This window comes from Cupressus sempervirens, chromosome 6, assembly GCF_028749045.1.
Source record: "Cupressus sempervirens isolate cs-2001-9-10 chromosome 6, ASM2874904v1, whole genome shotgun sequence".
Lineage (NCBI taxonomy): Eukaryota > Viridiplantae > Streptophyta > Pinopsida > Cupressales > Cupressaceae > Cupressus > Cupressus sempervirens.
The window spans coordinates 555201877-555228288 of record NC_143123.1 but is presented as its reverse complement, the minus strand read 5'-3'; the positions used below and the strand labels follow the sequence as shown (position 1 = coordinate 555228288).

General features: G+C 34.1%; 1 protein-coding gene across 1 annotated transcript in view; it reads left to right on the top strand.

The window, feature by feature from the left end:
• The window catches only part of LOC149553461 (plant/protein (DUF1995)), a 55645-nt gene extending 29883 nt beyond the window's left edge, over window positions 1–25762 (top strand). The window contains exon 2 of the mRNA XM_089788909.1: window positions 25082–25762. The gene's annotated coding sequence lies outside the window, so the exon portion shown is untranslated. The remainder of the gene's footprint in view (window positions 1–25081) is intronic.
• The last annotated feature ends 650 nt before the right edge of the window (window positions 25763–26412 follow it).

Sequence of the window (26412 nt, the reverse complement as noted above, 5' to 3'; positions counted from 1 at the left end):
CACATGTTTGGATATGCAAGGGTCATATCCCATTGAATCATAGGCAAAAAAGAAAAAAGAAAAAAAGAAAATTGATCAAGACCTCATTCTCAGATGACCCTATTTGTCATGCACCATGATAGAAGAGATCTTGGCAACCTTAATAAGCGAAAAACCAAATTGACCATAAAAAAAGAGTAAATCCAAGCACTTATTTTGATATAGTAATGTTGGGGGACCTACCAAGGTTACTAAGAACATCAAGGCTTTATCACCAATATTGCAGAGGATTTAATCAAAACAAGCACACATGATTTCTATAGTCTCACACCTAATTCCAGAAGGATTTAGAGTGGAATTTATACTAGGGAACCTATAGAAAAATGACATTTTCCAAAGTGTACCATGCAACCACAAATAATCACATGTTTGGATATGCAAGGGTCATATCCCATTGAATCATAGGCAAAAAAGAAAAAAGAAAAAAAGAAAATTGATCAAGACCTCATTCTCAGATGACCCTATTTGTCATGCACCATGATAGAAGAGATCTTGGCAACCTTAATAAGCGAAAAACCAAATTGACCATAAAAAAAGAGTAAATCCATGAAAACAAGATTTTCCCAAACTAATTGGTAGCACTAGATAGTAATGGACCAAGGTTAGACATGAGGAAGGATGTGTGCTACAAGGATTGATTGGTAGAATCTAGAACCTTGATTATCTAGAAAATCAAACTCTTTAGGACAATTATTCACAAAAGAGGATCTCACATGATGACCTTTTTAGGTGTTTAGACTCAATGAGGTTTCTACAACTCTACATGAAGTCAAGCATGTACTTCATGTAGAGTTGTAGAAATCTCATTTGAGTTTAAACACCTAAAAAGGGTTCCATGATAACCTCGATAATATAAGGTGTTAGCTATGAGAGTGTAGGAGGAAGCTCTATGAAGTAGGTTGTGGTGTTCTATGTTTGTGAGGTGAGGGGATATGATACCATTCTTTAGGTAAGCATAAATCTCATGGTACTATGAGGATTGGGGACCAACCAATATGCAAAACAATTTTAATTCATTATGCTCATATGAATATGCATATAATTTATCAAATAATAATTTATATTTCAAAGCATCCAAGAGAATCTCCATGAGCGAGCTGCTAGTAACCATTGCTTTTGCAACCTTTCTTTGTAGTTGATAAACTTGTGTGAACTTGATTTTTAGGAAGTTTTACATTATTTTATCTACCATTTCCTTACATGGAAGTAGCTTGTCATCCTTTGTCTGATATTCATCAAGGACCTACTTGATTACCAATTGAGAGTAGCCAAATATGTGTAACTTTGTGATGTTCTACTAGATTGCTATTTTGAGTCCTACAATGAGAGTGTTGATGTTTTGTATCTTTAGTTGGATAAACTATGAGACTAAAGTGCATAAATATATATGTGTGAGCGTGTGTGATATATATATATATATATATATATATATATATATATATATATATATATATATATATATATATATATGTATATGTATATGTTATATATATATATATATATATGTATATGTTATATATATATATATGTATATATGTTATATATATATATATATATGTATATATGTTATATATATACATATATACACACACACATATATATATATATATATATGTATATATGTTATATACATACATACATACATACATACATACATACATACATACATACATATATATATATATATATATATATATATATATATATTACAAGATATTATAAAATTAAATAATTATTTGTTATTATATAAATTAGATAATAATGGATAGATATGTCTCTCCATGTCTCTTTCTTAATATAAATAGGAGTGATATCTTTGCCATTGGAAAATATATATCAAAAGTGGAAATGCAACAACATTTGTAGCAATCCACATAAAATCAACATGGTATCAGAGCCACATTGTTAGAAATATAGAAAATGATTAAAACTAAGATAAAAAGATTCATTCAAAAAATAGAGAACTATAAAATATCATCACTATTCAAAGGTAAGTAAAAATATGAATGTTGAATGCAAAAAAGTTTTTAAATAGAAGGCAACACTCCAATTGGCTTGAACCCATTGAGAAAAATAAAGAGGAATAAATAAATTGTAAAAAAGACTCTCAAATCTACATTGGTTTGCGAACATGTTAGAGGAGACTGAATTAACTTGGCATGTGAAAGGGTTTCATACTGCCATCAACCCATCACTATCTTACATCAATAATAATTCCTTTGACTCATTTACATGTTTCAAAATAAGACTCAATTTTCTTGTGTGATCGGTGAGGATTTAATGTGCCTAAATGGAACTCTCTTACATCACTTGTTGAGATTTCTATCAATGAATCATAATAAAGGTGGGATTAATAACAAGTCCAATCATAAGTAAAAATGAAATATAGAAGGCAAAGAATGTATCTATCTGCTACGTGATTAAGGATCAATGAATACTTTATACATTGTGCTCCAATAAAAGTATGTGACATGGAAATGGTCAAACCTACATTAAGTATGATGGTAATAAACCTCCATCCCATTTAGACATAAGTGTAGACAAAGTTGGATGTAGAGGGCATGACCCCACCTTATATTAAATGCAACATGATGAAATATCATCAACCAAACAAGCATATTCCCATCAATTAATGAGAGTAAGAATTTAATGATACCAAGGAGGGGCTTGTACAAATCCAACCTAGTGGATTTCTTCCAATAAGATAAATTCTCTTTTGAATGAAATTTCTAATTATTCTATAGTAAATCTCTCGTATTTGTATTTAAGAGGTATGTGCCTTGATCTTTTCCTCCAAGAATGTTATTGTAGGATGAGAGAGATTGAGATTTAGAGGGATCTTGACATTTCATTAGAGGGAACCTTGAAAAAGAGGGAGAAAATAGAGGATATCATTCAATCAAACTTTGGTGATCTCAATCATATTAATTTAGGAGTAGAACATGTTGAGATGGATTCTCCAGTGATCAATAAATTGCAACAGTCAAGAGGACTATGATTGATGAATATACTTCATGACTATTTGGGCATAACACCTATGTACATCATGAGGAAGTGACAACTTCCAAATGATTATCGCTTGTATTTGCAGAATTTATTAAAAGGAGACAATCTTACAATAACTTAAGTTTCTTTTATGATAGAAATTTTATGATGTTTATGTAGATCATGATAGATTATACTTTGCATGGTGGATGTTCATATGGTAAGCATTATGAGAATACCTGTGCACATACCTTATATTTTTTTTTGAGTACATGGTGTATGCTATGCAAATTGATGTTCAGGAGGAAATTACACATAGTACTTGGTGAATATCAAATGACTTGAAATTTTGGAGGCCATTACTCACAGTACTTGGTGAATATCTTGCAACTTAACATTTAGGAGACCATTGCTCAAAGAGTATGTGATGAATGTCAAATGAGTTGATATTTAGGAGGCCATTACTCCCAATATCTTTATATTACATTGAGGTAGTATGTGTCATGTGTTTACCTAGCCAAGAGGAAGTGTTGATGTTTGGTAGCTTCATTTGGATAAACTATGATATTGAAGTGCAAAAATATATATACAGGTGTATGTTGTGTGATATATATATATATGAGAAAATTTAAAATTAAATAATTATTTGTTATTATATAAATTAGATAATAATGGATAGACATGTCTCATGAGGAGACATGTCTCTCCATGTCTCTTCCTTAATATAAATAAGATTGATATCTCTGCCATTAGAATATATATACCAAAAATGGCAATGCAATTACATTTGTAGTAATCCACATAAAATCAATAGAGAGCCTCATACTTCCATATATTATTTGTATATTGAAAACCTAGATTAAATGACTTAGGGATGTAGTCACCTTGAAGTATGATAAAAGAGTATACCTCCACTCGATCCATGAGATGTGTAGGAGGCATCAAAGTAAAGTTTCAATGAAGGTTGTTCCTCGATCATGAATAGGTGCTCATCAAGAAATTCCATGACTAGTGGGTAGGCATCCACAAGGGGTGCCTCATTTGACTAATCTTCAATGATATTCCCCCTAATTTTGTTTCTATCAATGTGTTGGATATCAAATTCAATCAGTAGAATAACCCATTTAGCCATACATCATGTGAGAATTGTGTGTGAGAGCATATACTTTAATGGGTCTACCTTGGGAATTATATGGCTAAGAATGTATTGACAATCATGAGTGGTGAAAATGATTGCCAAACATGCTTTCTCCAAGGGATTATAGTTGAGCTCATAGACAAAAATGATACAAATGATTTAGTAGATCACTTACATCTAGTTGGACCAAAAGTGCCTCAAGTGCAGTTTAAGTCATAGGTATGTACAAGATCAATGATCATCCTTCTACAAGTGGAACCAAGATGGGCTAGGTAGCTGAGTATTCCTTTATCTTTTCAAAAGTCCATTGATATATTGGATCACACTTAAATTATTGATCCTTTCACAACAGGTGAGTGAATAGTTTGAACTTATCAACAAGTTGTGATATGAATCTCTGGATTGATTGTGGCTTTCCCTAAAGGCTACATAACTATCTCAATGTCCTAGGAGGTAGAATATCCATGATTTATTTGGCCTTTATGGGTTTAGACATGACGTCTCTCTATGATACTATGAAGCCTAGATAAGTTTCCTCAATGTGATGCCGAAGGCATACTATTTCAGATTCAACTTGAGATGATACTTGCTAAGGCAATCAAAGATTGCTTCTAAGTCATGGAGATGATCTAGCCTATGGACTGATTTAGCTCATATGTCATCCATATAATCTTCTAGTGTTTTGTGGATCATATCATGGATTATGGTCACCATCTCTCTTTGGTTAGTTTCCCTATGTTCTTTAGATTGAAAGGTACCATATTATAACAAAAGGTACCCCAATGGGTTTTTGAACATTGTCTTGTTGTTATCTTCTTATGCCATATGGATCTGAGTGTATCCTAAGATTCTATGCATGAGAGACAACATCTAATATCTGACTGTGAGATTGATAATCATATCAATATTGGGGAGAGGGAAGCTATAATTTGGGAAGGCTTTGTTGAGATTAATAAAGTCTATGCAAATGAAGATCTCACCTATGGATTTGATATTGGGACTATTTTAGAAGTCCATTCATAATAATCTATGGCCTTGATGACTTTAGCATGTAGGAGTTCCTCTAGCTCTACCTTTATCATTAATGCAACCCTAAGATGCATCTTGTGTACCTTCTATTTTACTAGTATTACATTAGGATATAGAGAAAGATGATGCACCACTAATTTTGAACATAATCTTGGCATGTATTGGTAAGAACACATAAAGTTTTTAATGTTTTCTCTGATGATCTTAGTGAGACAATCTAATTTTTCTTCTTATAATGATATTTCAATGTATGTAATCCTTGGGATCTCTCTTGCACCAAGTTTGATAGGTATTATTTCTTTAATTAGAATGAATGATAAATTCCTATAATCTTTTAGGGGAAGGAAGAAATATTCATCCTTTGATGCCTTATAAAGGTTTTCACCATTAGATATGTCCTTTATTTTTCCATTTCTTCAATCAAATGGCACTCAAGAGGAGTTTTCACCAAAATATTATCTTATTTTCTTTATTATTATTTTGACTTTCTTTTTTATGACTAGATATTTCTTCCTTCCTAAAGTATCCTTTCAAGTATATCTTGTAGACATAAATAGATGTAGGCCTTATTTTCTAGTGTGGTAATTTAGCTCCCATGAATTTTAGGTGCATCCTAACTTGGGAACTTATCAATGTGTATTATAATTGGTTGGTTCCAATCAAAGTGTTTAGGGTGGATTGATAGTAGGTTAGTGAATTTAATGTATAGTTCATGGAGCATTGAGGCTCTTAAGGAAAATTCATCATCTAGCATATTGTTGTACACTCTCTTTTCTTCTCCTTAGGAATTTCTTTGACTTCCATGACTTTACCTTGGATGTTTAGGAAGGTAATACTATCCTTATTAGTACCCCCTATCATGGGGAGGCCAAAGAAAAGGCCTTGATTATGTGGTTGAATATGCACCTCTAAGGGGCCTCTAATACTAGCTTCTTTATGGCCTAGGTTTCCTCTTTGATAATCTCATTTCTCATAAGTTGGTCTATATGATTTGGGTAATTTCTGTTTGAAATAGAAAAGTGTTTCCTCATCCCTAGGAGGGGGATCTTTATACAACCAATTGCTGATACCTAGGGCCATCTCTTTACTATTTAAGATGCAATTGGATAGGAATGTGGATGACCCCAACTATTTTTTTTAACTTCTTTTTCTTTCTTTGGACCTTGGTGTGGTAAGTTCCCTTGTGTGTGGGGGTCAAGGGACAAGGATACAAATGAAAATGCATCTATAATAATATAATCACCACAACCTTGGTGGTTGATCTTGATAGAGGAGAGGGTGGAGGTGAGCATGGTATAGGGTTCATGAAAATTTCCTAAGGAACTAGTGATAGAGATGTCAATTTCAATTCCTAGGAAATTATTGTTGTGGGGATAAGAGACCTCCAACACACAACAATATGAAAAGGTTTGTGGATTAGCACAAATAGTGACCTCGCTTCCTTAACACATAAATTTAATACACTGATAGTAGGTTGATGGAATAACCTTTATTGAGTGTATCCAAGGTAAGTCCAAGAGGATGTTGTATTACAAATCAAGATCAACCACATGAGAAATTATTTCTTGGGTGTCTAGGCCCATTTAGATTGGGAACAAGATAATGCCTTCTAAAGTTATCTCCAATTTTTCATAGGCTTTGATGGTGATGATATCATCCATCATGTCATCCTTAGCATACCCTACATTTAAATTTTTTTTCAAGGTACTTAAATTAAGGGCTAAGCCATTATCCATCATGATCCTTTTAACTACAAAGTCATTGACCATTCCCACTATTTGTGGTGGAAGATTGTGATCAAGGTCAATCATTGGCATGTTTGTGGGTTTAAATTATAATTTTCATAATGTAGATAGGTGTCTCATTAGGTTTTGAATTTTGGTGGTATTTATGTGTATGGGGACACATGAATCTTGAGCCTTATTCAAGATCTCCTAATGAACTAGGCTTATGTAGAGCAGATCAAAGATGGAGATTTGGGCTGACATATTCACAATATGCTCTAGTAGGTTTTATTGTGCACTCAAAGAGACATAGGTGAGTTAAACTATGATAGATATTATACCTTATCATTTTTTGATGGTACAATGATTTTCTACACCCTTGTTGTGGATCATGTTAATTATGGGTTTGACCTAGATATGCACTCGACAAACTTATCATAGTTGATGTGTGCAGTTGTGTTATCTTTTCCATCACCAAAATCACCCTATTTATTTTTTTTGTTTTTTTTGTCATTATTCTTGTTCTTGTTGGTGGGAACTTTGTGTATTTTTTTTATTGTGTTGAGGAAAAAATTTTTGATAGATTTGTAGTCTTGCATTAGGGGAAGCTTGTGTGGGTGCATCCATAGTAATCTCCTTGCAATCAATAAGATTTTGCACATAGTGTTTTAGTTTCATGCATTTGACTATTGAATACCCTTTAATGCGATAATAGGAACAATACTCATTATCTTTATACCACTTAATTTTGGGTTGAACTTCATCAAGTGGTTGTGAATACAAAGATACCATGAGATTGGCTATGACAATCTTATCAAAGATGACATACAAAGTTTCGCCAATATGAGTGAATACCCCCTTTAAATTTTTCTGGATGTGTGGCTTTTGTGCACTTATTACAGAGATGACATTAATTTTATTTACATAAACCTTCTATAGAAATGTTGTGCACTTTCTTGACAAGTCTATTATTGGGGGAATTTTTGGTATGTAGGCATCAATTATAATTATTGTTTTTGGTAATCCAATTGTGGATATCTTGGAGTTTCTAGTCTTGGCATAGTGTTTACTACATGGATGTGTTTAGTATCTATGGCACCATCCATTACAACATTCTTGTTCTTGTTCCATTAGCGAGGTTTGCCATTTGTGTTGGAGTGGCCCCACTCTTGTTGGTTTTCTTTGTATAGCTTGATGCCTCCATCATTGATGGGACCTTATTTATGGTCTATTCTCTTCTCTCTTATATTTGTGTAGGTTAGTAGGGAGTTTATGCACATACAATAAGTGAGTTTAGTGTGTGCCTTATCAATGATAATTTTGACAAGATGTTTCTTTGAGAAATTACAGGATACCTAAATCATGATATTTTTGCATATTTGCAAATATTTAGCAAGGATTTTTCCTTCCTTTTTTGGGTGCGGCACAATTCAACCAATAATATATCATTTTCAACAAGATGTGCATATTGTGCTACTAATTTCTCTAAGCATTATGTAAATGTGGCAATGGTGTCATAAGTGATTAAATAAATTCATTCAAGATAAGTGTTGAGATTATGTGTGTTGCACACATTGCATAATATTTTTATATTGTAATATTTTAATCATTGATGTAATGTTTCACCTAGGAGCATCTAGATGGATGTGCAACATAGAGGGATTCTCAAGGGTTATACTTGATGAGTTGTATTGTAACATTGTGATAATATTTGATGTAATTATTTAATATTGAGAAAAATAATTAAGTGTCCAATATTAAATGTGGGGTCAATGGGTTAGGTAGGACACGGTTCTAGCACATGGTTTATGTAATACCACTTAGTGGTTCTATGGTAGTTTCTACTATATAGGAAGCTAGAATGGTAGTTGTTGATGTGAGAAGGGAAAAAGGCAAAAAGGAAAGTCAAACAAGACAAGGCTAGACAAGTTAGCCAAGTGAGAATTTGTGAAGGTTGGAAGCATGGCATGAGATGTGTGGATTCATCTTGTTCACATATATTACTTGGTGGTGGCTATGGCTTTGAAGGCTTCCATAGTTGTATTGAAATAGTTTTTTACTAAATAATATATGGTGATGGATTCTTTTGGAGGTTTGATTTTTCCCTTAATAAGGATTTCGTAGGGTATATCTTGTGTCACATTTTTGTGGCTATGTTTTCTATTCTCTTGCATATGGATTTCAATTACATATTTGTTTTAGATCTATTATGGGTTATGCAGAAACAATTATTTTTTATTGTTGCAAGTTTCCTTATAAGGGTATTAGAGCTATGATTCCATTGTTGTAACCCTAGATTGAATCCATGGGAATGCATGAGAGAATGAAAGAAAGGGCAAGATATATGGGTTTTGGGTTTTGTATGTTGTTTATTATAGATCTAAGGGTTTTGGGTTTGCTGTTATGATGAGACATTGGTAGATATTGGGCATGCAAAAATGTTGGTCAAAAGGTTTTTTTGGATGTTTCATTTAAATGAGGGTTTTAAGGGGTAGCTTGCAAAAATGATCTCTTGGGAAAAACTGACCTTGCCATTAGATCTACGTTGTTTTTTTGCAAAATTTGATATATAATATGCCCTAGTTTTCCCATGTGAAGAGAACATGTAATGATTTTTTCATGAAGATCGTCAAATTTAATCTTGTCAGAATTTTTATCACAAAAAAAAATGTTGTGAAAATGGTAAAAATGTTGTCTTGGTAAAACAACTATAACTTTCACTCAAGATATTGGATTTTGGACGTCTTATAGTCATTGGAAAGCTAATTCAAAGAACTAAAACCTCATATAGGTTTAATTTTGTGATTTTGACATTTTGTTAGGTGTTAAGAGCCCAAAACTTATATGTTATTTATTTTAAGCACATATTTGGGCGTAACCTGGGCATATAGAGTCAAATTTTATACTTTGAGTAGTCAATGAAAATTTATTAGAGAGATATATACATTGGTTAAAATTTGGTGTAGATTTGTCATGTTTTATTTGGTGATATATTGATTTGAATAGTTTATGATATATATTGATTATGGTAACATTGTGAGTTTATTACATTGTATATTTTGGAGATTTGGATTTGATGTCATTGTATACTCAATTCATATTTTAGATTGGTCTAATGATAATATGATTATCAATATTTGGTTTGGATACCCATGACAACTTGTTAGATCTACAAGTTGTGCAGTGTTGTAAGCAATCTATACTTACGAGTTGCATTTATGGCTTGCATATAGGTTGTCTCTTCCCATTGATCTTTTATTATTGATTCATATTCAAATTGGTGGTTTGGATTTGGGTTGTCTATGCCCATAGTCATATGATTTTTCTTCATGTAGAAGGGATGAGGTGTTGTTACTAGGTACAATCATGGTGGAGGATTGTTGTTGACTATTTTATTCTGATTGGTTGAAAAAATTGAGAGTTAGTTGCTTGGTTTATGGATTTGATCATGGTTCCATGGATTTTGGTATGACATGTTTAGATATACAAATATATCCTTGATGTTCATTGGTTTAGATTCTTGATTTGGTTATGGTGGTATATCTTCTTGGTTGAGGATCATGGTTATTTGATTTCTTTTGAGGAGCTTATAATGTGAACTTTGAGTTCTTTGATGGTTTGATGCCTTGGTATATTCTCATGGTTAGAGGATGATTTTTTTTCCATCATGATATCATGGATAGCTTGGATACATGGTGTAGTAGGAGCTTGTGATAGTGCATGATTGGTTCCTAGATTTGTTTGTATCTTCTTGGTTTGGAGATGTTGGGTTTACTTATTATTGACACTTTTATTGTGTTTATGTAGACTAGGAGGATCTTCATGTAGGAGATGAATGTTATGGTATCATGGGTGACTTAGTACCATGGTTGAGTGAGAGTTTTTGGCATTGATATATGAATTGAGTGTTTGCATATGTTGGAGGTTTGTCTTAGATCCTATTGTCATAGAAGCATCTTCAAAATTTGCATGGTGCACTTGTTATCTTCATGGTGTGTGAAGATAGTTCTTCATGGTATGTATATATAATTTTATTTGTGATGTGTGGAGATGATTGCATCTTGAGGACTCATAGAGTTTTTGGTAAAAGTGTGGTTTATGCTTTCATTTGACATGTTATCCTTGGTGTTATGATGGTTTCATTATTATGCCATGGTATACTCTTGATACACATTTAGAGTTTTGACATGTTATGGTATGTTCATATGGAACATGTTATCTCTCTAGTTGAGATCATTTAGATCATGTTTTCATGTTTATGTTCCTAAGGCCATGGTTAGAACTTTGACATTGATCTTGGTTTAGTTTCTTGGTATTGAGTACACTGATCATTTGTTAGATACTTCATGATATTTTTATGTTGCATTTGGAGTCAGCATAGATTGATTGGCTATAGGTGCTCATGGATACTTAGAGACAATGGTGATGCTGATTTATCTTGGATTAGAGAACTATTTGTTGAGACAATTGATGGTTTCAACAAGAATGTTGAGGGGAATTCACCTAATATGGACTTGAGATGAGAAATTTCTTAGGTGAGTCTTGGTTGGAGACTTAAATACCTTGATGAGAATTATCATTCCCCACTCTTGGTCTACTTGACTGTTTTCTACTTAAGAGGTATAGCCCATTGTTTCTCTTGAGTGCATTACATTTATGCTTGTATTTCATGGATATGGATCTTGACCTATGGTACATGAGTTAGTTCTAGGAGATTCATTTGAGAGATGGTTTAGCATTGGTGATCTCCATGTGCATATTATTTTTGTTATGCTGGTTGAGTTTGGGCAACAATTTTATATTGGGCATATTCCTTGAATTAGGAATGATCATTCCTTGGTTTAGGAGTGGTTTATGAGTTTGATCTTCTTATGAGAGGCTTATATCCATGATTAGTTGTATGGTATGGTTTGTTGAAATATTTTAGAATAACTAAGAAGGGGTGGGGTGGGGTGAATTATTTATCAAAGGTCCAAATGTAAAATTAAAACTTTTTAGTTTTGCAACTTATTCTTATGCATGCATTGATCATTCAATATCTTAAACATATGAATACTGCTATCCTATGTCAAAATAACTTTGCAAAAATGTAAACATGCAACACCACAAAATCAATCACACATTTTGACACAAGGATTTTACGTGGAAACTCAATTTGGGAAAAACCACTAGTAACATGCTACCAATTTTCACTCTTTTGAAGTGAGCTCTATAAGGAGCCAAGCCTATTAAAGGTTACAATGCACACTATTAAATGTGACCTAGTTAAAGGATTTCAATCACTATTTATGAGTAAGCATTATTAGAGGACTTTAGAACATTCCATTAGAATGTCACTCTGTCAAAGGATTTACTGATGATTGTTAGATCAACCTTAATCTAAAAGATTTATCTAAACTTATACAACTGTTAGAGAGTAACTACAAGACTTGATCTGATAACAATAAAAACTCACTTGTAGATTACAGATCTCACATTCAATCCTTCATCCTACTTAGCATTCATCCTCTTTGTCTCTAATAGCTTATTCACCCTTCAAACATTTATTCTTTTAAGCCTTCTTTCTTTATATGCCAACAACAAACTCTTCTATTCAGGCACCGTATGAAGTAATAGCATAGACTTCTTGTCTTCCTTAAGTTCTTACACATGAAAAATGTTTCTTCTGGTATGTTATCTCTATAAGAATTTTCCTAAGGCAATAATTCAATGCCAAGATCAAGAAGCTCAGTACATAGCACAAGAGAGACACATGATGATCAAATAAGAATCTCAATCATGATCAAAATGATGATGGATATCAAATGAATACACACTAGAAGTGCCTATATATAAAGGTAATTAGAATGACTAGGAGTCAGCAAAGAGATAATCATCACAACTAAGCACATGTCCACCAAGAGTGGATTATCCTCCATTGTGCATGAATGTACATGCAACAATGAGAGGATAAGAATACAAAGGTGTATCTTCTAAAGAGATGTAGTAGACAACATGTGCTCAATTGGAGTGCAAACAACTGTGTTGTTTACATGATAACTCATATGAATATGCAAACTTCTAGGTGTCTACATGACAACTAATATGCTAAAGCATTAACCTAAGTAAACTTAAGTAAAGTGTAAATAGTAAAGACTTATTTACACCAACACCCCCTCTTAAGTGCAACTTAGGGGAATGCACTTAAGCTCACAAAAGCTAGATGAAAATGCATGATGGGTTCTGACTACTAGGCCATGTTAGGTACCCATTTACAAACTGCAAGTACAAAAAATATGCAATGTAATCTCTGATAAAGTGGAGAAAAAGGGAAAACCACATGGGAAACCCCCCTACAAAAAGAGAGATAAGTACAATAAAAGAAAATGAGAGAGAAGAAGACCTCATGTGAGGAAAGGATCCCTCCTATAAGAAAGAAGAAAGAAGTCAAGTGACTCCCCTTACTAAAATATTACACACCCCTAAGAGATCACACAAATGGATATACTTAACCTCATTGAAGGGTTTGGTGAAGATGTCTACAACCTGCTCTAATGTAGGACAACTTCAACTCAATGACCTGCTCATTTATCAGCTCTCTAATGTAGTGCATATGAACCTCAATGTGTTTGGTCCATTGATGTTGAACTAGATAGTTTGAGATCTCAATAGCACTTTGATTATCACAATGAATGACTATTGACTATGGAAAGTTGAACCCAAACTCCTTTAGGATATATCGTAGCCATATAGCATTTATAGCTGTAGTAAAAATCCCTTGATACTCAGCCTCAGTCGAAGAAAGAGCAATAGTATTTTGCTTCTTACTCTACCAATAAATGGGGTTAGAACCAAAATGAAACATGTAACTGGATGGGCGAAAATGAGTTGCTAAAGAGAAGGAAGACTTGGCTTAAGCAGATGATTGAACCTACAGAAATGGCCCTAAACAGATTATTCCCTACTATTCTATGGGCCTTGATTTCAATAACTAGTATTCATAGCCTATCTTTGACCTTATCACACGAGATTAGAAAGAGAGATTCCACTTCGGATACGGGACCCTGGGGGCTCTTCCTTCCCTACCCCACCGCCCTCAGTAAGCTAACCAAGATGATGTCATTTCCCTGCTCAGATACACGATGATCTCGGGGATATAGTGAAGGAAGCAAGTGTGCTCCCTACCTAACTTTCGGTCATTCTCAATCTTGCCTTAGAATAGTAGGGTCGTAGCGGCATTAAATTCTAGCAGGGCCAGCCAGCAGAGGTTGGCATTCTCAGTTGAATATGGATATTCTAGGTAAGGGATTAGGGACACCCTATACGTATGTTCACAAATTTGAGCCCCTCACGTATGTAGACTTGCAAGAATCAAGATCTCTTGCATAATTTGAGTTTGTGTATCCAACCAACTAAAGTCCAGTACTTGCTGCATAGTGTATCCCATGTGTATGTGTACCCTGTATGTATTGCAAGATGCATTTGGTAGACTTCCAATGAAGCTCATGTGGCTCTTGCATGAAGCGAGAAATGATACCAACTGCAAAAGATATGTCAGGGCATGTATGTGTCAAGTAAATGAGACTCCCAACCAATTGTCTTTACAATGTAGCATCAACAAGTTGAGTGGTACACTTGGCCTCTAACTTAACATCTGAAAGAAAGGGAGTCTGTACAGGCTTACAATCGCTCATGTGAAAGCAAGAAAGTAAATCAAGAGTATACTTGGGTTGAGAAAGTGTGGTCCTAGTTGAAGATTATGTGATCTCAATACTAAGGAAATAATGAAGTAAACCCAAGTCTATCATAGCAAATTTGTCTTGCAAAGAAGTCTTGACACTGACAATGATGGATGAAGTACTTCCTATAATGATCAATTCATCTACATAAAGCACAAGTATCAAGTGTGACTCATCCCTCCAAAGAATGTAGACATTTGAATCTAAATGACACCTAGTGAATCCTACTAAGAGTAGGAAGGAATCCATTTTGGCATACCAAGCACTAGGACCCTGCTTAAGGCCATAGATAGACTTCCTCAACCTACAAGCCATAGTAGAATCTTGTATGAATCCATGAGGTTGCTCAATATAGATCTCTTCAAGAAGATCCCCATTGAGGAAAACACTCTTCACATCCATTTGATGTTCAACCCAACCATGAGTTGCAACAATAGCTAGTGTCAAACAAATAGAGTTCGTCTTAGCTACTAGTACAAAAGTCTCAATATAGTCAATGTCAAGAACCTATGAGAAACCTTTGGCAACAAGTCTAGCATTATACTTATCCACACTTCCATCCACTGCAAACTTGGTCCAATAGATCCACTTACACCGAACCAACTTTCTTCCCTTAGGAAGAAGAACTAAGTCCAAACTAGTGTTTTCATTAAAGAGCTATATTCTTCCTCCATGGTCATGTCCCATTTAGGAACCTCTGACGCTTCCTTAAATGACTGTGGATCAGAAGCAATGGCAATATATGCATGTGGAAATGATTTGTGTTGTGCCCTTATCCTCTGAGTATCTGAAGGATTCTCCACTAATGAACCCACTGAACAAGTGTTTGTTATGCCCAACGAGGTCTAGTGGAAGAAGAAGAAGGAATATCCTCAACTATTTGTGGACCTTGAAAAGTTGGTGTCTTGTGAATCAAAGTTGAAGGAATATCATCTTCCAAGTCACTATCATCACTATCATCACTTTCCATGAAGGAGGAAGGAGGAGTTGAAGGAGCCAATCTTGGACAAGTCTCTTCAAAGTGAACTCTCCTCTCAAAGAAAATTTCATGTGTCTCTGAATCCATGAGTTTGTATGCCTTAAGATGGTTAGGATATCCAACAAATATAGAAGGTTTACTTTGAGGTTCAGATGCCTTCCTTTTTTGTGGAGGTATCTTGGCCCATGCTGGACAACCAAAAACTCTAAAGTGTTTTACACTTGGTTTTCTTCCACACCAAGCCTCAAAAGGTGTAATTTCATCCAAGGCCTTATGGGATCTTCTATTTTGGATGTAATTTGCACAACACATAGATTCTGCCCAAAAAACTTGATCTAGAGACTTATGTTGTAGCATACAAGTGGTCATTTCCTCAAGGGTTCTATTCTTCCTTTTAGCAACACCATTTGTTGTGGAGTGTATGCAACTAAATGTTGAAAATCAATACCCTCATGAGTACAAAATTCTATAAGCCTTGAGTTCACATACTCCCTTCCATTATTTGTTCGAAGAATCTTGATGGCTTTCCCTGATTGCTTCTCAACTTGAGCTTTGAAGGTGATAAAATTATCAAACACTTCACTCTTATGAGAAAGAAACAAGACCCACGTGTAGGGTGAAAAGTCATCAATGAAGGTGAGAACATAACAAGCCTTTCATCACTATGAACCAATTCAAGAATAACAATAGCTCTCCAAGACTTCCACTTGTCAAACTTCTTTTCAGGATGCTTTCCTACTACACAACCTATACATACACCCTCTAAATACTTGACTTGAGGTAGACCTATGACCATATCCTTGTTGCTAAGTTGTTGAAGGCAATGGTAATTGAGATGTCCAAACCTCTCATGCCATAGTTTACTTTGTGAATTTAAGTGGGTCAACAAGGCAAGGGAAGTGGACATAGGCACAAAATGAGAAAAATAATAAAATCTTGTATCATGATTAGGCTTTCCAATTGCCACCATAGAATCATCCTTTAGATTTTTCACCACAATTCAATTAGGAAGGAACTCGACTTTGTTGCCACATCCATAGTGAGTTATTTGGTAGATTGAAAGGAGATTGGTGCTAATGTTGGGAACATGAAGAACATCCTTGAAAACTTCATTGTCCAACTCAACATTTATTTTTCCTTCAACTTCCACTTGTGTGTCATTTCCCACATAGATGTAAGGTATATGTGATGGTTTTAAAGAGGAAAAATGCTCCCTTGAAGCACCCATATGATGTGTAGCTTCTGAATCAAGAACCCACTCCTCAGACTTGTTTGTACTTACTACCAAAGCTTGTCCCTTACCTTTTGAAGTGGATGAAGATCCCTTATCCTTATAGGCATTTGGCACATCAATTTTACATTTCCTCATTATGTTTAGAAACTCATCAATTTGCTTATCCTTACACTCATGTTCATCATGACCATTCTTCTTACAATAGGCACACATTTTCTTCTCCCTTTTGTTGAAGTTGGCCCCCTTGTCTCTCCAATCAAAATCCTCAAGCAGATCATTAGTAGGTGAATGGGGGCATTGTGAGAGCTAGATCTAATAGAATATGGAGCCTCGGGCCCTAAATATTGATGGCAAAACTTGTGCTCTGTCAAATCTGAGAACTTTGCGATGCCATGGATGTCATTTGGATCAAGCATTTGTTGTTCCAAAGCCCTCAATAGATTGGCCTTGAAGAAACCAAATCAATGGGCATGCTCCTCTGGTCCAGAGTATTTCTTTTCGAGCCTTTTCACAAAGCTTGCAAAATAAACCTCTAGATTCAACAGGGCATTCAACGCATCAGAACTATCTAGGATCTCAACATCTCCATCTGTAACTTGATGAAAAATGCACACGAGACATATCCACCCAAATATTTTCCACAAAATTCTCAAGGAGTAATATGCCAAAACAAATTAACTAGATCCAAAAAAACTTGAAAAACACTAAAATGTTATCCAATGTGCAGATCTCAGTTACCATAATGTAATCCTCCAAATGGGCAAATCGGGATTCCAAATTTGATTTGCAAAATTTTTTTTGCCTTACATTTGACTTTTTCCCAACATAGGCAAATTTTTAGTCAAAATTTATGGAAACATCCACCTAGATGCAATGATGAGGTTAGATCTTGCTCAAAACATTTCGAATAACTACAGATATCTAGATTTGAATCGTGGCCCTTTAAAATGAAGGAAAATGAAGCTCTCTAATGGCTATGCAATGAAGCTCCCACAACTTTGATACCATGTAAAATTTTTCCTAAGGCAATAATTCAACGCCAAGATCAAGAAGCTTAGTAGATAGCATAAGAGAGACAAATGATGATCAAATGAGAATCTCAATCATGATCAAAATGATAATGGATGTTATATGAATACACAATAAAAGTGCCTATATATAAAGACAACTAGAATACCAAGGAGTTAACAAAGAGATAATCATCACAACTAAGCACATGTCCACCAAGATTGTATTATCCTCCATTGTGCATGAATGCACATGCAATAATGAGAGGATAAGAATACAAAGGTGTATCTCATAATGAGATGTACTAGATAACATGTTCTCAATTGGAGTGCAAACAACTGTGTTGTCTACATGACAACTCATATGAATATGCAAACTCCTAAGTGTCTACATGACAACTAATATGCTAAAGAATTAATATAAGTAAACTCAAGTAAAGTGTAGATAAGAAATACTTATTTACACCAACAATCTCCTTATATAGAGAATATTGGTCTTTTTCCTCTTACACACAATCGTCTATTCTAGGTTTAGGTAAGATTCAATGAATCTACCCACTTTTCCATTTTATCCCTTTCTAAAAACTTCCTCTACAATCCTCTTTTAGTTCACCTCAAAATGGTTTATCTTCAATTCTATACCACTAGCTCATCATAGTAATCTTCTACATGCTTCAAAAAATTTAGGAAATCAACTTTGTCATCTTAGATTTGTTAAACCTTCAATCCAACTCATTTTACTAACACTCAATAATAACACTCTATTTGCTTGGAAAACACTGTGTTCTAATGCTCAACCAACATTGGGTTTCTCAAAATCCACTAAGTCTTTATTGGTGCTCAACACATACTAACTATCTTCACTCAACACCAACTAGATATCTCTTTCTTGACTCATACTAACTTTCTTCACTTGATACATACTGAACTTACTGCTCAACTTTTACTAATTTTCTGGTTGGCCTGCACTAACTTTGCTTGGATTGTGTTATTTTCTCAATTAGGCTTGGTAGACACATTTCTTTACTTAGCCTCCTTCAAGTTTTTTCTCAAGTATCCTTTCATTATATCCTTAAGAAGATAAATAATACACTATATCATCAATGTCTTTCTTGGTTTTTGTGCTCCTTCTATACACCGAATAACTAAACCTTTCTCTAGGTTCTCTTGTTATCCTTTCTTTTCAAATCCTTTTCATCAATCAATCAATTGATAGAATTTAGACCAAAGTAAGCAATAGTCTCACCAACAAGTAGTAGGTTTGACATTAGTGAGAAAATAATAATTGTTCCATGATGGGTTTCATCAATCTTCTTCACTTCAACAATCTCCTTTCAACAATCTCCCTCTTTGGCATTGATAGAAAACCAATACCAACAACAATACCAAAAAGAAACTTAATACCTTGTATTGAAATCTCTCCCTCTATCAATATGTATGCCTTCCTCTAATTTCTTCCTTATCTACTCTTGTCCTTCTTTGACAATCTTTCTCCTTCCTTCTCTGATCTGATCTCTCTCTCTCTCTCTCTCTCTCTCTCTCTCTCTCTCTCTCTCTCTCTCTCTCCTTGATTCTCTTATATCTCCCTCTTGCTTGTATATTCTCTCTCTTTGACAAAAATGCCAAAGACTTGTCATCTATACATGTAGATATAATCAATTGAGGTTATCCCTCTATCACCTTACATGTGACTAAAAATATTTTATTTTTTGCTCCTTCGTTACTTTAGACAGGTCCTAAAGTAAGATCAACTACATCAAATTGTTAAACATGGCATTTAACTCAGTTGATGTAGGGAACTAATATTTCTTCTTAAGTAGCTTTGGATAAGGGTATCACCCCTAATTTACCTCTAGGATATTCATGTGCATCCTTAGGTAAAGCCTTTGCGAATATATCAACTATTTGTTCTTTTGTATTCATATATTCCATTCTCACTTCTTTGTCTTGAACCAATTCTCTCAAGTAATGATACTTGATTGCAATATGTTTTGTCTTTGTATGCATCACACGGTTCTTTGATATGTTTATAGCACTTGTATTGTCATAGTAGAGTACCATATGTTCAGTAATTTAATCCTCTATTCCTTTGAGTAATTGTTTGATCCATAACACATTTGTGCAATTCATTGTAACAGCCACATATGAGGATTGAATAGTAGAATGTGATATACAATTTTGTTTCTTGGTAGTCTAGGTGACCAATCTTTTTGCAAAGAAAAATGCTCCACCACTTGTACTCTTTCTGTCATCAATGTTTCTAGCCCAATCAACATATGCATAGGCTCTCAATTCAAACTTGTTATTTTTCTTGTAGTATAGCCCATTGTCTTCTATTCCTTTCCAGTATCTCATAGTCCTTTTAACAACCATTAAATGATTCTCCTTAGGATTTGTAAAAAACCTTGCAACAATCCCAACAACTAATGCAATGTTAGGTCTTCTATGAACTACATATTGCAATTTTCCAACTATAGACTTGTACAATATTTTTTTTACTTTATCAAAATCAACACTTTTGTATAATTTGTGTCCTATCATTGTAGGAGTGCTAACATGTTTTGTGTCCTCCTTACCAAAAGTTCTCAAGATTTCCTTCACATAATTGGTCTGAGTGATGTAAATACCATATTTCATCTAATATACTTGTTGTCTAACAAAAAACTTTATCTCTCCAAAAATAGACATCTCAAACTCTTTCTTCATTACATTTGCAAATGTTGTAAATAATGCATTTTTTTCCTCCAAATATGATACCATCAACAAATATTTTAGCTAGTAAAATTCATTTACCTCCTTCTATCTTTAAGTATAGATTGTTATTGTCATTAGTCTTCTCAAAACCAATTTTTACAAGATAATTGTGAAACCTCTCATACCATGCTCTGGGAGCTTGCTTCAAATCATATAAAGCTTTGTGTAATATACACACCATGTTCTAGTTGTTTGGATCAATAAATCCTTTAGGTTGTTCTATGTAAACCTCCTCTTCTAGTATACCATTTAGAAATGTTGACTTTACATTCATTTGATAAACTTTAAATCCTTTGTATGAAGAGTAAGCAAGTAGAGTTCTTACTCCCTCCAATATTGTAACTGGGGGAGTTGTCTCCCCATAGTACATTCCCTCATCTTGTGCATAGCCTTTGCAAACTAATATTGCCTTATTCCTTTTGACTTCACCATTCTCATTGAGTTTGTTTCTATATACGTGTACACTTGGTTCCAATAACATTCTTTTTCTCTAGTCTGGGTACTAGAGTCCACATTTTGTTCTTCTCAATCTGATCATTCTCTTCTTTCATGGTTTTACTCCAATCTTCATTCTCTAATGCATCCTTTACTAGCTTAGGCTCATGCATACTTAAAAAACATGTTTCATTTCTCAACCTATTCCTTGTCATTGGTTTGTCTTCTTTATCTCCAATAATTTGTCCAGCATGGTGATGTCTTTTGACATACTTTGATAGCCTTGCTTCTGCTCTCCTTCTACAACAAGTCTTTCAATTTTAGATTCAATATGTACTTCTCTATCACATAACTAAACATTCCTTTCATGTAAACTAATGTGAGTATCAAAATGTACCTCAGCTTCTGATTGTAACTTGGCTCTTGAGTGCAACTTGACTCCTAAATGTAACTTGACTCCTGAATGCAACTCAACATCCATTGTATGTGACTCAACAATCACTAATTTTTGTTGATTAACAACTTGGTTTGTAGAATTATTAGTATCAACATACATGTCTTCATAGTAATAGATAAAGGTTTTTAAATTTTTAGGTTCCTTCTTTGGTTCATCTTCATGCACTTTTGTATACTCATCAAGCTTTCCATTTGCACTTTCTACAAATTTGTTAGTGTTAGTATTTAAACACTTATAAGCTTTAATTCTTGTGAAATAGCCTAAGAATATACCTTCTTCACTTTTTGCATCAAGTTTATCATTTCTGTTGTCCTTAAGAATGTAACACTTTCTTCCAAAACCCTTAAATATTTGACATTGGGTGAGTATCCATACCGTAATTCAAAAGGTGTGGAATTTGTACCTTTTTTGACTTGTACTCAGTTCAAGGTATCCACAACTATATTGATAACATCTCTCCAATATTTCAAAGCAACATTCTTCTCCATCATGAATGTTCTAGCACAATCCATTATAGATTTGTTCCTCCTTTTAGTTATCACATTTTGTGGAGTGGTCCTAGGTGAATTTTTTTTTCTCTTCATTCCTCTATGATTATAGAGGTTTTCAAACTTATTTGATGTAAACTCTCCACCTCTGTCAGATCTCAGAAATTTTAAGCTTTTAGCAGTTTCCTTTTCCACTCTTTTTAGATACCATTTAAACATTTGAAAAGCATTAGATTTTTCTTTTAAAAACATTACTATCATCATTCTTGAGCAATCATCAACAAATAGGATAATGTACTGAGTCTTACTTGTCAAGTTTGCATTTTCATTTCATCAAATTTTCCTCTTAGGATTTTAACTTTGGCTCTCAACACATTCTTGTACCCTCCATAGATCTTGTGTAGGGCACCCCATATCTTCTTAGCAGAATCATATCCTTTGATGTCATCAAACTTTGAGTAGCTTAGGGTAGATGCAATCTCCAACATTGCTTGATTGTGTTCTTTCTTCTATTTCAATTGTTCAACACTTGGGGCTCCAGCTAGATCAACATACTCAATGGTGATAGTTGACTATGCATAATCTCCAAGACCTCCTAGATGTATCTTCATCAAAATTTTCCATGCAAGAAAGTGTTCCTTGTTTAACATGGGCACCTCCTTTCTATACATCTTGATCTTTAGCTTTAAGTGCCTTCCAAATTTTCTCTCAAGCACTTGGAGCTCTGATACCAATTTTTGGAATACTTTAGAATAACTAAGAGGGGGGGTGGGGATGGGCGGGAATGAATTAGTTATCCAAGGGTCAAATGTAAAAATAAAACTTTTTAATACTACAACTTATTCTTATGCATGCATTGATCATTCAATAACTTAATCATATGCATATTGTTGTCCTATGTCAAAATAACTTTGTAGAAATGTAAACATACAACACCACAAAATCAATCACAAATTTTGACTCAAGCATTTTATGTCGAAACCCAATTTAGGAAAAACCACTAGTAACATGCTACCAATTCTCACTCTTTTGAAGTGAGCTCTATGAGGAGCCAACGCTGTTAAAGGTTATAATGCATACTGTCGAATGTGACCTGGTTAAAGGATTTCAATCACTCTATTAGGAGTGAGCCTTGTTAGAGGACTTTAGAATATTCTATTAGAATCTTACCCTATTAAAGGATTTACTAATGACTGTTAGGTCAACCTTAATTCAAATGATTTATCCAGACTGATACAATTATTAAAGAGTAACAATAACAACTCACTTGCAGATTATAGATCTCACATTTAGTCCTCCATTCTATTTGGAATTCATCCTCTCCATCTTTGATAGCTTGTTCACCTTTTAAAAATTTATCCTTTTAAGCCTTCTTTCTTTGTATGCCAATTGTAAACTCTTCTGTTCAACCACCATATGAAGCAATACCCTAAACTTCTTGTCTTCATTAGGTTCTCACACATGACAATTGTTGCTTCTAGCCTGCTATATCCTTAGATAGAGAATTTAGGTCTTTTTTCACTTGACCATAATTGTCCATTCTAGGGTTAGGTAAGATTCAATGAATCTACCCACTTTTCCATTTTATCTATTTCTAGAAACTTCCTCTACAATCCTATTTGAATTCACCTCAAAATAATTTATTTTGAATTCTATGCCACCAACTCATCATAGTAATCTTCCACATGCTTCACACAATTCAAGAAATCAACTTTGTTGGCTTAGATTCATTAAATCTTTGATATAAATCATTTTACCGACACTTGGAAATAACACTTTGTTTGCTTGAAAAATACTATGTTGCAATTCTTGGCCAACATTGGGTTGCTCAACATCCACTAAGTCTTTACTGGTGCTCATTACATACTAACTATCTTCAATCGACACCAACTAGATTTCTCTTTCTCGGCTCATACGAACTTTCTTCACTCAACACATACTAAACTTACTACTTGACTTCAACTAATTTTTTACTTGGCCTGAACTAACTTTTCTTGGCTTGCACTATTTTCTCAATCAGGCTTGGTAGATACATTTCTTTACTTAGCCTCCTTCAAGTCTTTGCTCAAGTATCTTTTCATTATAGCCTTAAGTAGATAAATAATACACTATATCATCAAAGTCTTTCTTGGTCTTAGTGCCCCTTTTATACATTGAATAACTCAACCTTTCTCTAGGTTCTCTTGTTATCCTCTCTTTTGAAATCCTCTTTATCAATCAATCAATTGATAACATTCAGACCAAGGTAGATAATTGTCTCATCAACAAGTAGTAGGTTTGACATCAATAACAAAAATAATGATTTTTCCATGATGGGTTTCATCAATCTTCTTCACTTCAACAATATCCTTTCAACATAGTTTGGGTGTTTTTGTGGCTTCTTGGTTGGGGTTTATGAAGGAGATCATACTTACATAATTTATATCTAAAGGTTTATAAAGAAGGACATGATACATGTTATGATTTACATGGTTTCTCTTTGGTCTTGGTTATCTTCCCAGATTTTTCATTTCACTTACATTGGATTTGAGATTGGTTGCAGATTTTGATCATTGAGTAATGTTCATGTATGTCATGTTAGAGATGACATGGTTATTCATTTATCACTTTCCGATTTTGGTTGTGGAGAACTTGGGAGAGTGTTTGAGACTTTTCATGATAGTTGTTCTTAGAGGTTATCAGTTCATGTATTGTGGATGTTCTTGATACTACATGGATTCACTTCTTTGAGATGTTGTGAGTAGATTGGTTATAGACTTGACATTATCTTTTGCAGTGGGAGCTTCTAGGTGTATATGTGACAGGTATTGCTCTTGAGGCTTGTGATTGTAGGTTATAGGTTGGATATATTGATGATGTGAGATTCACTTGGTATACCTTCGGAGGTATGGATAGTTTGATAGGTTGGCACTTGCAATGGGTGATATTTCAGCTATGGAGTTTTGATAAATACAAATACATTTGATTACCTTTGGAATAGGTGTTTGTGCTTTACATTTTAGTTGTTACAAGATTTTATGATTCTTATGTAATAGGTTGGGTGGATTTATCTTTTGATGTCTTCTATGTATGTCCAATGGCAATGGCATAATAGGAGGTGGCACCATTCATGTTCGAGATGCTAGATGCTTTGATTTTGTCATGGGTACTAGGATGGAGCACATGGTGTAATTTGACCATTGATGGTGGATGTGCTATGAGGACTTATTTCTTTGTTCATTTATAAGGCTACGGATTGACCTTATACAATATATACAACAAGTGGGAGATTTTTGGGATTATGTGTGTTGCACACATTGCATAATGTTTCTATATTGTATTATTTTATTTTATTATGTATTGTTGCACCTAGGAGCACCTAGATGGATGTGCAACATGGAGAGATTCCCATGGGATATACTTGATGAATTGTATTGTAATATTATAATAACATTTGATGTAATTATTTAATATTGGGAAAAAGAATTAAATGTGCAGTCAATGGGTTAGATAGCCCATGGTTTAAGAACATGGTTTATGTAATACCACTTGGTGGTTTTGTGGGACTTGCTATTGTATAAGAAGCCACAGAAAAAATGAAATTCAAGCAAGACAAGGCTTGACAAATTAGCCAAGAGAGAATTTGTGAATGTTGGAAGCATGGCACGAGATGTGTGGATTCATGCTTGTTCACATGGATTTCTTGGTGGTGGCTATGGCTTTAAAGGCTTCCATGGTTGTATTGCAATGGTTTTTAGCTGAATAATACATGGTGATGGATTCTTTGGAGGCTACATTTTTTCCTCAATGAGGGTTTCCCAGGGTATAGCTTGTGTCACATTTTTGTGGGTATGAACTATGTATTGTCTTGCATGTGGATTTCAATTACACATTTGTTTCATATATATAATGGGTTATGTGGAAATAGTTATATTTTTTGCTGCAAGTTTCCTTACCATAAGGATCCCCTAGGCTTTTGAGAAAGAGACACATGATAAATACATAACTATAGGCCACTTTCTAGTATCTTATGTAAAACCACTTGACATATGCCACTAGATCAACCTTCCCCTTGAACTTATCAATTTTGGGTGTCTCAAAGTGTTTGGGGAATGACATTTTTGGGTTGGACTAATCAAATGGATAAGGACATACCTCCTTGAATTTAAATGTTATGGAATAATTATTGGCCTTTATTTCCCTTATAATTTTTTTTATTTCCTCCCATTCAGGACTAATAGGGGTTGTAGGAGGTTCTTGTTGACCCTACAATTCTCATTGGTATAGTTATTATAAGAAGTGTTCCCATTGATGGAAAAACTAATTAATAGCTAGTTGAAAGATAGAAGGAGTCATGATTATCGATGGAGGAGTTAAACCGATATGCACTCTTGTACATCATGCTAGCACATGTAGACAAGGATATGAGATAGTTGATCTAGGTCA